The 15761-nt window shown below is 40.4% G+C and overlaps 1 protein-coding gene across 2 annotated transcripts in view; it reads left to right on the forward strand.

The window, feature by feature from the left end:
* Positions 1-15761, forward strand: part of LOC134226090 (uncharacterized) — a 631583-nt gene that overhangs the window by 288238 nt on the left and 327584 nt on the right. The window lies entirely within an intron of this gene.

Raw genomic sequence — 15761 nt, forward strand, 5'->3', positions numbered from 1 at the left:
TTCCGAACCTCTTGAAAGGAGGTTTCCAAGCCTCTTGAAAGAAAGCTTCCGAGCCTCTTGAAAGGTGCTTTTTAAAAGAGTGGCTTTCGAGCCTCTTGAGAAGACCCTTCCGAGTCTCTTGAAAGAAGGCTTCCAAGCCTCTAGAAAGAAATCTTCCGAGCCTCTTAGAAGGAGTATTCTAAGCCTCTTGATAGATAGCTGCCGAGCCTCTTGAAAGGAGGCTCCCGAACCTCTCGAAAGAAAGCTTTCGAACTTCGTGAAACGAGGCTTTTGAGTCGCTTGAAAGGAGGCTTACGGGCCTTTTGAAAGTAGGCTTCCGAGCCTCTTGAATGAAAGCGACCTAACCTTTCGAAAGAATAGTTGGTTTCCGGGCCTCTTGAAAATAGGCTTCCGAGCCTCTTGAAAGAATGCTTGCGGGCCTTTTGAAAGAAGGATTCCGAGCTTTTTGAAAGAAAGCTTTCAAGCCTCTTGAAAGTAAGCTTCCGATCCTTTTGAAGGAAGCTTCCGGGCCTCTTGAAAGAAAGTTTCCGAGCCCCTTGATAGGAAGCTTCGAAGCCTCTCAAAAAGCTTTCGAGCCTCTTGAAAGAATGCTCGCGAGCCTCTTGAAAGAAAGCTACCGAGCTTCTTTAAAGGAAGCTTCCAAGCCTCTTGAAAGAAAGCTTCTGAGCCTCTTGAAAGGTGCTTTTTGAAAGAGTGGCTTTCGAGCCTCTTGAAAAGACCCTTCCGAGTCTCTTGAAAGAAGGCTTTCAAGCCTCTAGAAAGAAAACTTCCTAGCCTCTTAGAAGGAGTCTTCCAAGCTTCTTGATAGATAGCTTCCGAGCCTCTTGAAAGGAGGCTCCCGAACCTTTCGAAAGAAAGCTTTCGAACTTCGTGAAACGAGGCTTTTGAGTTGCTTGAAAGTAGTCTTCCGAGCCTCTTGAATGAAAGCGACCTAAGCTTTTGTAAGAATAGCTAGTTTCCGGGCCTCTTGAAAATAGCCTTCCGAGCCTCTTGAAAGAATGCTTGCGGGCCTCTTGAAAGAAGGATTCCGAGCCTTTTGAAAGAAAGCTTCCAAGCCTCTCGAAAGTAAGCTTCCGATCCTCTTGAAGGAAGCTTCCGGGCCTCTTGAAAGAAAGTTTCCGAGCCCCTTGGTAGGAAGCTTCGAAGCCTCTCGAAAAAAGCTTTCGAGCCTCTTGAAAGAATGCTCGCGAGCCTCTTGAAAGGAAACTTCCAAGCCTCTCGATAGAAAGCTTCTGAACCTCTTGAAAGAAGGCTGCCGAGCCACTTGAAAGAAAGCTTCCAAGCCTCTTGAAAGAAAACTTCCGAGCCTCTTGAAAGGAAGCTTCCAAACCTCTTGATACTAGGCTTCCAGGCCTCTTGAAAGTAGACTTCCAAGCCTCTTGAAAGGAGGCTTCCGTGCCTCTCGAAAGAAAGCTTTCGAACCACTTGAAAGGAGGCTTCCAAGCCCTTTTGAAAGAAAGCTCCCGATCCTCTTGAAATGAGGCTTCCAAGCCTCTCGAAAGACAGCTTCCGAACTTCTTGAAAGGAGATTCGTGCCACTTCCGGGCCAAGCATCCAAGCCTCTTGAAAGAACAGTGCTGCAAAGTGTCACCGTACAAGTCACGCAAAGCGTGACAATAACAAAATCCAGGTCATGTGTCAAGTACTCAATTGTGATGCTCAATGTGGATCTCACATGCTTGGTATAACGATCGCCATGAAAGTGACATTTTAGCAACTAGCGCTTGGTCACTCACCATGTCTTCACTTCTTCTGCCTGTGATCACCAGCATGAATGATAGGAAAACTTTCCTGATGTTGTGGTTGTCATATCCATGTCATCTTGACTATCGTGATGATCACTTGACCTATGCGGTGTTTGGTTCGAAATTAACGCTCGACAGCAATGGAATAATCCACTTAGCGGAATTAATGGATTTTGCTGTGATAAAAATGCATGAAGCCAAAATAGAATTTTTGGGAACATTTAAGTGTTCTTATTGTTTATATTGACTTTTTGTGCAATATTTTAAGAGGTGCTATTAAAAGAAAAGTACATACATAGTTTTTCCAAATTTGATCCAGACTATCTTTTGAAAAAGGCCAAATTTGTTTTATTGATTTTTCAAATGGATACAATTAAAAACGACGCATCCTACAAAAAATGTTGTATGGGTGACTATCGCAAAATCAGTCAAAGTTTCTAATAAAGATATCGGAAACAATTCAAATTAAGCCCTACACTGAAAAAAATCAGTTTCAACAGTTTCAAAATTAAAACTCGATTTGCGAAAAACGCTTTTTTGATTTGTATGAAATTGTGTCTCAAGATAGGTGATTATGTTCCTACCAACCGTCCATACATGGCAAGCTTGACACTTTTAAGGAAAAAAGTTTTTCTAACAAAAGTTTTTCTTGTTTGAATTGATTTTTTTTTTCAGTGTCAAGGAGTGCCAGTGGATTTAACATATACATACATATATTTAAATATTCCTGTACAGTCAAGCAGAGTACAATATTTAGGTCGTAACTAATCGCAACGGATAAAAATACACTGAAAAAAAATTAGACGAGAAAAAATTTTTGTTAGAAAAAGTTTTTTCCCTCAAAGTGCCCAGCTTGCGATGTATGGACGGTTGATAGGGAACATAATCACATATCATGAGACAAAATTTCGTTCAAATCAAAAAAAGCGTTTTTTCGCAAATCGAGTTTTAATTTTTGAAACTGTTGAAACTGATTTTTTCAGTGTAGGCTCAATTTGAATTGTTTCCGATATCTTTATTAGAAACTTTGACTGATTTTGCGATAGTCACCCATATAACATTTTTTGTAGGATGCGTCGTTTTTTGATTGTATCCATTTGAAAAATCAATAAAAAAATTTGGCCTTTTTAAAAGATAGTCTGGATCAAATTGGTAAAAACTTAGTTAGAGCCATTCACAAATACGGCCCATACAAATTTCAGAACCCTCCCATACAAAATACGTTACGAGAGGGTGGGTGGGGGCTTTCAGCCCCCAGGTCCATTTTAGCATTATGTAATTTGTGAATGAACCCTTAATTTAACTATTGATTTATCCAATTTATCAATTAAAAACGACGTCAGTCCAATCAAACGACAACAAAATCAATCAATAACGGTGCTCACCTGCACTTTTGACAGCTGACCGACCTGATGCTCTTTATGGCTCTCAGCTTGTGGTTGTCAATCTGGGTGTCACGCTTACCGAAGGTACTCACGTGTCAGCTTCTACATGTCACGATGCGCTTGCAGTGATTGTCAGTAAAGAACATCGTTTAAAAGCGTGGTGGTTTTGTTTTCATTTCTGATCATCTGGTGATGGTCACGACATTTTGCAAGACTGTGAAAGGAGGCTTCCGGGCCTCTTGAAAGTTGACTTCCGAGCCTCTAGAACGAAAGCTTCCGAGCCTCTTGAAAGGTAGCTTAAGAGCCTCCTTGCTGGCAATCTGAAATGAAACCTTGATCCCATGAAAGATACTTAAAATCTTATTCCGAAAGCCATAAAGCTCGGCAACAGGAACCACAATTGTTGGAATTCTTTGCTTCTTTGCTTGAATCGAATCATCTGGCCTAGAGGTAGATTTGTTTTGCTCAATTTTGTCATGAATCAATTCGAACTGATTGCTCAGTTCGATAGGAGAAGAATTATTTCCAATGTTAGAGAAGAAATATCTGAAGTCTCCGGCTTCCTTATTTTTTTTTCCGCGCTTTCCGTCAGGACGGTCTTGAAACCTTGTTTCTTATAAGGAAGTGGAGAATTCAGAGACTCCCCTTCCCTCTTGCTTTTATTCATGCTCATTGCTGAGCGTGGAAACGTGACCTTCTAAGAGTTTTTTTTTTCAGAACGGCGTCCTTGCAAAATTACCACCGCTTGTTGGAATTTTATTTCCGCAAACGGGTCCAATGTAAAACGAAGGCACGGGTCCAAGCAAAGATCGTAACGGGATCAGTAGGTACAAATAGCGCTAAGAAGGACTGTGGAAATTAAAATAGCCACGGGTAGTATTATAAGTTTTGGGATGATATGGTCTTCCGTTTGTCCGAACACAATTCAGCTGATGTCGACGGATCCTCGATTATCGCCATCACAACTAACTTGTTGGGCGTTTCTTTAAAGATTGAGGTCTGTTTCTCCACAAAGATCCGTCCCAAGGCCGTCTTAGTTTCGCTAAACTCTGTTCTTCACTCTACGCTCGCCCCTGGCTCTAAGTCAAGTAGCACGTAGCACACTGAGCCACTCGCTCCACCAGTAAGCTGGACGCTGATTGCTCCTTTTCACGGGTTCACAGGCCGTTACCATCCTTTTTTTTAGATTGGCCACATGGATGTTCTTGGTACTGCTGTCCGGTCAAAGAAGAGCTCTTTGTCGAAGGCTTTCCGTCTTTCACTTCCACTGACCGGTCATCCGTGATGCGCCAGGATATCGTTAACGAATCACCTGTTGAGTGTACTTTTGATTGACTCTCCAATGCGTATTGACCGCCTATCACACTTGTCAGAGTACAAAAATACACGAGTACTAAAACTTATTTATGGCTGAATTAAGTCATAATTGGTATCTCCATTGTGCTGCAATTGACGTTTTCTTGTATATACTTTTTTTATTCCAGTGCTGGCTTTAGAGGTAAATTATTAATCAATCAATTTTTGATATAATATGGGACTTAGATCCCCATCCTTTAAATATCTTAGTTACGCCAATAATGGTTTTCCCATAGACCTAAATAATTTCGCAATCACACTGCACCACTTAACGTATCTCAAACGGCCAACGCAACCCAACACACGACGAAAACAGTTTTCTCGCCGTTCTTCACCAGCCAGGGTCGGGTGCGGGTGGTGGCGCTACGCTTGCCAGCTCTATGTGCGCAATCTATTATGCATCGGGCTTCGCTTCGTCATCCGTCAACCCGTGTACCATCGACCGAGCGACAGTCGTTTCGGAAATGTTTTAACTTGTCTTTCACACATGAATTATTGATGCAGTTTTAAAGAAACAACTGCGCCCTCACAGGAACGGTCGGACGGGCGAACGATTGCTGCTTCAACGCGACGGGCAATTCGAGGGGATTGCTGTTGTCACAGTTTTCGATTCTGCTCTCTGGCGATGGGAAACTAGCGACAGCTGACTGTGACAGCGTCCTGTCTTTAGTTCGAGAGTTATAGTTGAAGTTGACGTTTAGTTGGGTGGTTGCAACACTGGGGTATCGTGTTGCTATTTGGCGAAATTTTAGAGACGGACGGGGACAAAAGGCAGACGTTGTTCGGGTCGGAAGAAATAGCTCCGGGCTGTGTTCTGTGTGTGTACGTTCTTTCAAGAAGTATGTTAATAATTTAATCGGTACAATTTGAATAGGGGGATCAGGACGGACAGGTTGAACATGCATACGAATCAGTGCCGACGGCAAAACTTGTCTTAGTCGTAAGCATATGGTTATGGAAACAAATTCCCCACTCCAGAGGAGTTCCTTTTCCCGGGGAGAGGCTTTCGAAGGAGATCCACTTTTCATAAGTGATTGCTACATTCGTTACCGAAGGTTTTTTTTTCATTGGCGTATAGTCAAATAGAGCATAGAGGGTAATAATGTTTTACTTATTTCGGATTTAAGTGGCTTTCAAACTTTGGCGAATTCATTATTTTGAGTCGATCGAATAGAGGTAATAATCTGTACTTAGTAAATATCACAAAGAATGAATTGGACTTCAGCACATTTGGTTATGTATTTTGTTCTTACATTTCCGAAAACACATTGAAAGTGACTACAGAAACCTGCCCCCACGGTTGGATTCCAACTACGTCATTGAAATGTCCCACGCCACAAGCGACGTGCATGTCATCTAGCAAATGTAATTCCAATCGACCTTGTAACGGATTCAGTCGAAAATGGCTTTCGTTCATCGACCTGACATGTGTCGTGTCAAAGTTCAATTTCCAGTCATTCTCTGTGTGTCGCGTTCGCCATCAACGTTTAAAATATCCAGCTGGGATGGAAACCCCGCAACATCGAGGCAGGGGAGAGGCAATAAAAAAGATCATAATTACAAACCATCACTCCATATTTACCACTTCAATGCCGGCCGAACCGATTCCTTCTAATTCAGATGTCCTCTCTTGATTCGGGTGAATAATCATTGTGCAAATAATATCCACGCTTCGGTGAGCTGTCCCAGCTGCTTCATTCCAAATTACTGCCACAGGGCACAGTCGACGTCGTCACCGGCGACGACGACAACGACGACGGTCGGAGGCATGCCAATCCTAATAATGCTCAAATGCGATAGACGACAACGATGGCATGCTTTTCCCAAGCAGTTGCCATAAAGCTACGTCGCGCCGTTGTTGCAGAACTAGGTTGGTATCTTTATCGACCTCTATTCATCCATCCAGACCAATCACGATGACGACGGCAGCGATTTCTCCTGAGTTGGCTTGGTTCTTTTCGCATTGTTGCTGGTTCGGTTTGAATGCGTCGCGCGATTCGCCAGTCCGCCCCAACTCAACTCTTCATTATTCATTGAAATTCTTGTCCGCTGTTGACTTGTCAGATGTTTGCAACGCTGAGCCTCTGCTGGACCGATTGGTGTCATATACATAGCTCAGTGTGGTTATTATGCAGGCTCGAACTCATGCCCAACAAAACGAGGCTCCCCGGCGGGAGTTGTGTGATAAATTTATTCCTACTGAACATCGTTGGGTATGCGAATTATGCAGTAGAAATAAAAACAAAGCGAAACTAAGAATAAAATAGTTTCGCATTCTGGAAATGCAACCAACACACCCATTTTCGTTTCGATAAACAACGTTGCACACCCACTAGATGGACAATAGCTGCTTCAATTTCAACTAGAGTAACTTGGATACAAATTTTGTGTTTCATACAGTGTTTCATTTCGTTTACGATGTTCTTCAATTGATTCCATCTCAAGTTATTCTTCATGCGCTTAAACCTGTTGCTGACAGAACATCTTGATTTATAAAGATTGACATAAAGATTTCCCAAATCAATCTGCATTATGAACAGAAGGACTGAATTGAAGGCTAATTCAAAATGGAATATTTTATAAGACCGACCCGAATTCGCTTGAATATAAATTCGGTCCATCTTCTATGAGGTGGGAAAACAATCTAGTGTTTTTGATCTTGGCTTGGAATGAAGATTTTGTTTTTGAATTTTTTGATTTCACAGAATGCGATGTTGCAACAATTTTTCTCCTTCGCCGGGGGTGTATCAAAGCAAAAGCAAATGCGAATAACGGCAATATATCACCGGACAAGGCAAAAAAAATGCTTTTCGTAGATCTGCATCGTACACTCCAAGCTCTTTTTCATTTATTGGAAGGACGTAAAAAGAATTATAAGTAATCATAGTAATCTTAAGACCCAAAATGAATAAGTTACCATCCCATGTTCCAGGTCGTCCAAGAATTTCCTGGAGTTTAGGCTTTCAGGCCTTAACACGTACACTAACATTGGCCCGTGCCCCTTGCGGTTCATATATCAATATCCTAGAATTTACTGGAGTTTAGGCCTTATGGTCGATGATCGTAACGAAATTCCTATTTGCTTCTTTTAGAAATGAAACATGCTCTAATTGATCTATTTATTTATTTATTACCAGACTAAGGCCGAAGTGGCCTGTGCAGTACACAAAAGTCTTCTCCATTCAGCTCGGTCCATGGCTGCACGTCGCCAACCACGCAGTCTGCGGAGGGTCCGCAAATCGTCCTCCACCTGATCGATCCACCTTGCCCGCTGTGCACCTCGCCTTCTTGTTCCCGTCGGATCGTTGTCGAGAACCTTTTTCGCCGAACTACTGTCCGACATTCTGACTACATGCCCGGCGCTCCGCAGTCTACCGATTTTCGCGGTGTGAACGATGGATGGTTCTCCCAACAGATGATGCAACTCGTGGTTCATTCGTCTCCTCCACGCACCGTCCGCCATCTGCACCCCAACATAGATGGTACACAGCACTTTCCTTTTGAATGCTCCCAGTATTCGTTGGTCTTCCACGAGCATCGTTCAGGCCTCGTGTCCATAGAGAACTACCGGTCTAATAGGCGTTTTGTAGATAGTCAGTTTGGTAGGGCGGCGAACTCTATTCGATCGGAGCGTCTTGCGGAGTCCAAAGTACGTACGATTTCCTGCCATGATGCGTCTCCGAATTTCTCTGCTGGTATCGTGACCGGCGGTCACCAGTGAGCCCAAGTACACGAATTCTTCAACCACCTCGATTTCGTCACCACCGATAGAAACTCGTGGTGAGTGGCTCTCTTGAACCTCTTCCTATCATGTACTTCGTCTTCGACGTGTTGATGATTAGTTCAATCCGTTTAGCTTCGTTTTTCAGTCTGATGTAGGCTTCCTCCCTCCTCTCAAAGTTATGTGCCATGATATCAATGTCGTCGGCGAAACCAGATAAGGTACCCCGGGGCAAGTGGGACCTAAAAAAATGCTAGTTCAGCAAAACTGTTAACGTTTACTTAGAAAACAGGGTATTTCAGGACATTAACCACGGATACAACATTATATGCTTCCGTTGTTGAGGTGTAGACGTGTTGTAAGCCATTTATTCAGTTACAAAAATATTGGTAGTGACATAAATAAATTTACCTGTGGGACCCAATTACCCTTTCAAACGGGGCAAGTGGGACCTATTCTGCTTTATACTGTCGAACGAAACTTATTTGAAGAATGTAGATATATTGTTCATGTAATTTCTGAGTCGTAGTATTTCAGATCATGGATGGAGGTTTATTGCTTGTCAGACTTTTGTTTTTGCAAAAAGAAAGGGATTACAATGTTAGCAGATATAAACATAAGACAACAGCCGGTTTACTGTTTAAATGGCTATTGTCTGACTTTCCATTAGCTTTCCATTCTTACCAAATGTGTTAGATGGAAGAGATGAGCAAATCTTTGTACACTTTTAGAATGAATGTTTATCTGTTTAGAACACAAATTATTACATAAATTAGAACTTTAAAAGGAATGTTTTTATTCAGGCGATGCGCAGTGTTGTAAATTTGTAATAGAACGAAATGACCAATTTATGGATTATGTACTTTATTTATCTGAAAATCTGTTAATCTGACGCGATGTTTAAAAATAACAAAACACAAGAAGAAACCTGTTGATCTATTGTAGAATAAATATATTGTTTGCACTGTAAACGGAAAATTTTGCATAATTATAGCCATTGCTCTTTCCCATGAGGAAGATAATTTCCAGAAAGTAAAATACACATTTGGTAAATCAACTGTTTACTACTTCTGTACAACGAAACCAACGATATCAACTGCATTTGATTCAAATCCATATGATATATGGGTGTCCAAGTTATTTTTCACTAGAAAACAATCTAAACACAGGTAAAATTGCTCTATCGAAAATGTTTTTCGAATATGTCCCACTTGCCCCATGTATGTTAAAACTTAAGGGCAAAAGAAAATTGCAGATTTTGGCTTTAATCATAACTTTTAAATCGTTGTCGGTGTCACACAATTATTTAATTGCTCAAAATATTCACTTCCCACATCAATGATGAATTTAGAAACGACTATTTTGTTGGAAATCCATTGGATTAAAATAAAAGTAAAAGCTTTTGCCGGTAGTTTAAAGTCATGATTAAACAATACTATTAGTATGGTGCCGCAAATGATTTTGATTCCATTTTTTTTTTGTGTCAGGCGAATTCGCTGATAATTCTGCTTCATCTTTCTAGAATACTGTTACCATTAAAAACGTTCACCGATTAATCGGCAGCCATAGTACCCACTTACCCCGTATTTTCACTTGCCCCGGGGTACCTTAACTGGACGGATTTCGTAAAAATCGTACCACGCGTGTCAATCCCTACCCTTCGTATTACTCCCTCCAAAGCGATGTTGAATAGCAGACACGAAAGACCATCACCTTGCCGTAAAGCTCTGCGCGTTTCGAAGGGACTCGAGAATGCCCCAGAAACTCGAACTACGCACATCACCCGATCCATCGTTGCCTTGATCAACCTATCAGTTTATCAGGATATCCGTTTTCGTGCATTAGCTGCCATAGCTGGTCCCGATCGATTGTATCATATGCGGCTTTGAAGTCGATAAATAGATGATGTGTGGGCACGTTGTATTCGCGGCATTTCTGCAATACCTGACGTATGGCGAACACCTGGTCTGTGATAGAGCGTTCACCCATAAATCCCGCCTGGTACTGCCCCACGAACTCTCTTGCAATTGGTGTAAGTCGGTGGCATAAAATTTGGGAGAGTACCTTGTTCATCAATGTGATTGCTTGCGCAGTAGTTGCTACAATCCAGCTTATCGCCCTTTTTATTGATGGGACACACGACACCTTCCAGCCACTCCTGCTGCAGAACCTCACCCTCCCAAACCTTGCTAATTACCCAGTGCAGCGCCTCACCACCGTGTTTAAACAGCTCTCCTGGTAGTTGGTCAACTCCATGGGCTTTGTTGTTTTTCAGCCGGCCGATCTCCTCCTGGATCTCCTGGAGATTCGGAGCCGGAAGTCGCATGTTCTGCGCGCGTGCTCCTAGGTTCATTTCCATACCGCCACCGTTGTCTGCCACATCGCCATTCAGGTGTTCTTCGTTGTGCTGCCGCCACCTTTGGATCATCTAGAGGTGAGCCAGCCAAGGACTGAAAACCTCTCAAATAAAGACAACAAAAAACTTTTGAATCACCTCACGCTCGTTTCTAAGAAGGTTCCCGTTTATGTCCTAACACATATCGGGCTGCGGCACGTGGCCCTTACGTGAACGATTTCACTTCTCATAGAACTTTCGTGTGTTATTAGCGCGATACAGTTCCTCCGTCTCTTCACGGTCTCGATCTTCCAGCTTCCTCCGGAAAATCGAGTTTTGTCTGTTCCGCGCCCGGTTGTATCGTGCCTTAGGTTGTATCGGTGTAGCAGCAATCTCGCCCATGTTGCGTTCTTCTCTTCCACTAACTGTTCACATTCGCCATCATACCAGTCGTTTCTCTGATCCACGGGCACCGTGCCAAGTGCAGTGGTTGCGGTGCTACCAATGGAAGATCGAATATCTCTCCAGCCATCTTCAAGAGACGCTGCTCCTAGCTGCTCTCCCGTTGGAAGTGCCACTTCCAGCTGCTATGCGTATCCTTGGGCTAGTCTACCGTCTTGTAGCCGCCCAATGTTAACCGCGGCATCCGACTTCGACGCGTGTTGTACACCGTCGAGAGTTTTGAGCGTTGGCATACTGCAACGAGGTAGTGGTCGGATTCAATATTCGCACTGCGGTAAGTGCTGACGTTCGTGATATCGGAGCAGAATTTACTGTCGATTAGAACGTGGTCGATTTGGTTTTCCGTTTCTTGGTTAGGTGATCTCCATGTGACCTTGTGGTTGTTTTTGCGGGGAAAGAAGGTGCTTCGGACTACCATTCCGCGGAAGGCTAAGAAGTTTATGCATCGTTGGCCGTTATCATTCGATACGGGGTGCAGACTATCCGGTCCGATGACCGGTCTATACATTTCCTCCCTTCCTACATGTGCGTTCATCGTATGTCTGCTGTGCGTAGAACGCTTCTTTCTCGTCGTCAGGTCTCCCTTCGTGTGGGCAGTGCACGTTGATGATGCTTCTTCTTCTTCTTCTTATTCTTCTTCTTCTTCTTCTTCTTCTTATTGGCATTACATCCCCACACTGGGACAGAGCCGTCTCGCAGCTTAGTGTTCATTAAGCACATCCACAGTTTTACTGCGAGATTTCTAAGCCAGATTACCATTTTTGCATTCGTATATCATGAGGCTAGCACGATGATACTTTTATGCCCAGGAAAGTCGAGACAATTTCCAAACCGAAAATTGTCTAGACCGGCACCGGGAAGCGAACCCAGCCACCCTCAGCATGGTCTTGCTTTGTAGCCGCGCGTCTTACCGCACGGCTAAGGAGGGCCACGATACGATGATTTTCACCGTAGTGAAAATCAATCGTAATTGTGTAAATAAAAACTCGTAATGACTTATATTCCTTGCAATATCATATATAAGTACGAATGAATGTCTATGTGAATCGTAATACAGTCGAAACCACTTCAGTCCAAATGGCTTGTAGACGTTTCAAGCAGTTGTAAAGATATAAATTGTGTAGTTTATGGACAAAAAAAAAAGTCCATCTCACTTCAAGATGTGCAGTATAGTGCAGTGGTAGAGTACCCGCCTGCAAATCTTAAGATCGCATGTACGAGACTTGGTGCTGGAAAGCTTTTCTTTTTATTTTCTATATTTTAAAGTTTAATCGTAATAATGTTCTTTTGATGTCGGGAAAAATCGTAAAATAAAACTCGTATGTACCTATACCGCCTCCACTTTGGTACGTATATAGCCAATCTGTGCAGTATATACGATTAAGTTGGTACTTATATAATAACCTATATCAAGAGTTTTAGGTACCAAAATGTTGACTGGGGAATAGATGAGTGACTTAGCTTTTCTAGCAAATATCGCTATGCAAGGCAAGGAACTACACTCCAACTGGTACATTTCTATCAATACGCTGGTAAAGTAACGAAATTCTCATTTTATTAACACCGTTAACCGATGGGAATAATTCAGATCGTAGTAGTCAAGGCCAGGCAAACTGACGTATGTTTCTGGACAGCAGATTTTTGGATGTCTTTTTTTGGATCAATGGAAGTTTATAAAATTGTGAAAGTTATCTTTGCAAGTTTGAAAGAATATCAGAAAAATAAACAGTGAAATTTTAAAAGAAGTGGTCTAAAGTGACTGAGGGGTGTCATGAGGGAGTCATTGAACAACAAATGCTGATAAAGACGAGCACATGAAGAATTAAACCATTTGAACTATTCTCGCTCGAAGGATATGCTTTACTAATTCAAACAAGACGATGAATCTCGGATATCTCAAACATACGCCAACTCATTTCCATGATGAAATATGCTTCGTAATTGTAAAGGAAATTCGGTGAGCCCTTTCCGATTATCCTTATTATCCATTTGCTTTCAGTTCTCCGTAACATTCTATTTTTATTATTCGATGAAATTTGTATAAGTATATCGTTGTTTTTTTTATTTAAAAGTCAGAAAAGGTGGGATTTCTGTCTTTCTTGTACTAACATTAGTGTTTAGTAATTCGTTATGGAATTAGTTTTTGTTCTCGTTTTATCTTTTTATTTGAAATCTTGAAACTAAGTATGATTTTAATTTAAAGACAAATATTGTTAATATGAATATTTAAAATATGTATCAAAATATTCACGTTACAATATTCACATAAATCCAAGGTAATTCAAATCAAACAAACCCCTAAAAAAATAATTGAGAAGGATTATTTTCAAAAGGTATATCATAAGTTGCAGAACAAAGTTTATATTTAATTCAAGAGACTGATATTACAGTTAAATCCGCGATGTTTATATAGAATTTTATAGCCTCTGAGTTCAAATCTGAATTAAAACTTAAGTAAACAAAGGATCAATTGATAAATTATTAGGCAGTGGGAAAAGACCGTGTACACTATTTCACCGAAGAATTCCTATTTGTTGCCATAAACATCTGCAAGTCTGTCTGCAATACCGAGTCAATGCTACGAAGCATCCAATGAGCTTTTTTAATTAATTGCATATTATTCGGCAACTCGGCCGTACGAAAACCATTTTTTTGTTAAATATCTTGGCTGTGCATATGCACAGCCAAGATATTTAACAAAAAAAAGACCTTTTTTAATTGTTGGTTCTTCAAGAAATTATGTACACAACTCATGAACTCAAATATTTTATATGGCTCCATTTATTCCATAAGTTTAAATTATTCTCATAGATTTACATACATTTTTATTTTTATATATTTTCATTCATTTATTGCCATGAACTTTCTCACATCTACATACGAAACTATATTTACTCTAATTCTTATATCGAATCATATTATCCGTATGTAATTTTACACATATTCTTGAATTATTTACCTTTCAACTAGAAATACTAGAATAAGAGATCGACGATGATGCCATCTTGTTTCCAATCGAATTGTCAAAAGCGGTTCCAATTCGACTTGTTTACTTTTTCCATCCATAAGAAGCAAGCAAAAAGTTGAAGTGCTGCCAGTATTATTTTCGCGATTTCATGCATTTTCATACGTTGCCAATTCGACAATTTTTCACCACGCCGGTCTCTGGTTATAGGGTTGCTACTTTCAACGAACTTAATTTTTTTAAGGATTATTAAGATAACAATACCTATATGCGGAAATCCTGATACATATAAAATTAAAATTACCAGTTCTCAAATTATTCTGATAAGGAAAAAAAGTGACATCAAATAATAATTTAGTATATTAATCAAAAAGGTTTTTTTTATATCTTTATTAAAGAGACTTTCAGCCCAAGGCTGGCTCGTCTCGTATATCAAAAAGGTTTTGTTTTTACATTATTACCACTGCAACTAGTATTTTAATCTATTGTGACTAACCAAAAAGTTTACTTACAGCATTTCTTATAAAATTTAGTTACTAGGTACATCTTACAACACCATATATTGTATTTAATATAAATTAATAATCTAATTTATATTATACTAGCGAAAGAAAACCCAGCTTTTCCCGGGTGTTGAAAATGTCACAATGAACTATTTGCAGCACCGCACTCACCGTAGATCAATTTCCGTGCGTTTGTTTTGTTTTCCTCAACAGCTGACCCAAAATTGTATTCCAATGATTTTTTACATTTCCCCGTTAAATTCATCAACCTTTTGCATATACAAACCTTGCGAATCCCAAAACGAATCGATTAGGGAAAAAATCTTGCAAATTGATCAACCCGTTCGCGAGTTAGATCGTCAGGAAGGAAATCTCAAATCATTTTTATTATAGACTAGCGAAAGAAACCCAGCTTTGCCCGGGTGTTGCAAATGTCACAATGAACTATTTGCGCTATAGATCAATTTCCGTGCATTTGTTTTGTTTTCCTTAAAAGCTGATCCAAAATTGTATTCAAATGATTTTTTTCACATTTCCCCGTTAAATTCACCAACTTTTTATATATACAAACCTTGCGGATCCCAAAACGAATCGATTAGGGAAAAAATCTTGCAAATCGGTCAACCCTTTCGCGAGTTAAATCGTCAGGAAGGAAATCTCAACTCATTTTTATTATATAGATTACAACCTTCATACAAATCATATTTGATCCTGAATGGCTTAAACTGAATAGCATTAATCCTGAACCAGACACGTCACTATGTTCTCATGGAGCACGAATGCGATTATCCAATATTTATTTTTTATTTTTTCATTGATGATTATTATTATTATCATATTTATTATATTAGTTTTTATATTTGTGTTTAAATTTATCCATTCTAGCTCACAATCAAGGGAAAAAGCAAATATATTATATTAACAATATGGTTCACTTCGAGTTTTCCCATACAACGAAATGGCGAACAATTTGCCGGTGATAACAACATCATCTAGCGAGCAAAGAGGAATCTAAACATGTTTTTTTCTAGCTTGTGCTGGAAAACCCTCCTGCCATCTTCCGGTGAGTAGCCATACAGTTGTTCGATGATATTTTACAGTGTGGGGATGTCCATACATTTTTCAATAAATCGATTACCGGAATATCGACTTTGTTAAATGCAAACACTACTGTAAATATTTCGATGAAGCAGTGCAAAGCGGACAAACTACACCTTTGCTTCAATCGTTCAAACTGTGAAAGCCGTTCCGCAAACATTAAAATGATTGTTCCACTGTAAACATTTCTA

The sequence above is a fragment of the Armigeres subalbatus genome, chromosome 3 (genome assembly GCF_024139115.2).
Source record: "Armigeres subalbatus isolate Guangzhou_Male chromosome 3, GZ_Asu_2, whole genome shotgun sequence".
NCBI classification, from domain to species: domain Eukaryota; kingdom Metazoa; phylum Arthropoda; class Insecta; order Diptera; family Culicidae; genus Armigeres; species Armigeres subalbatus.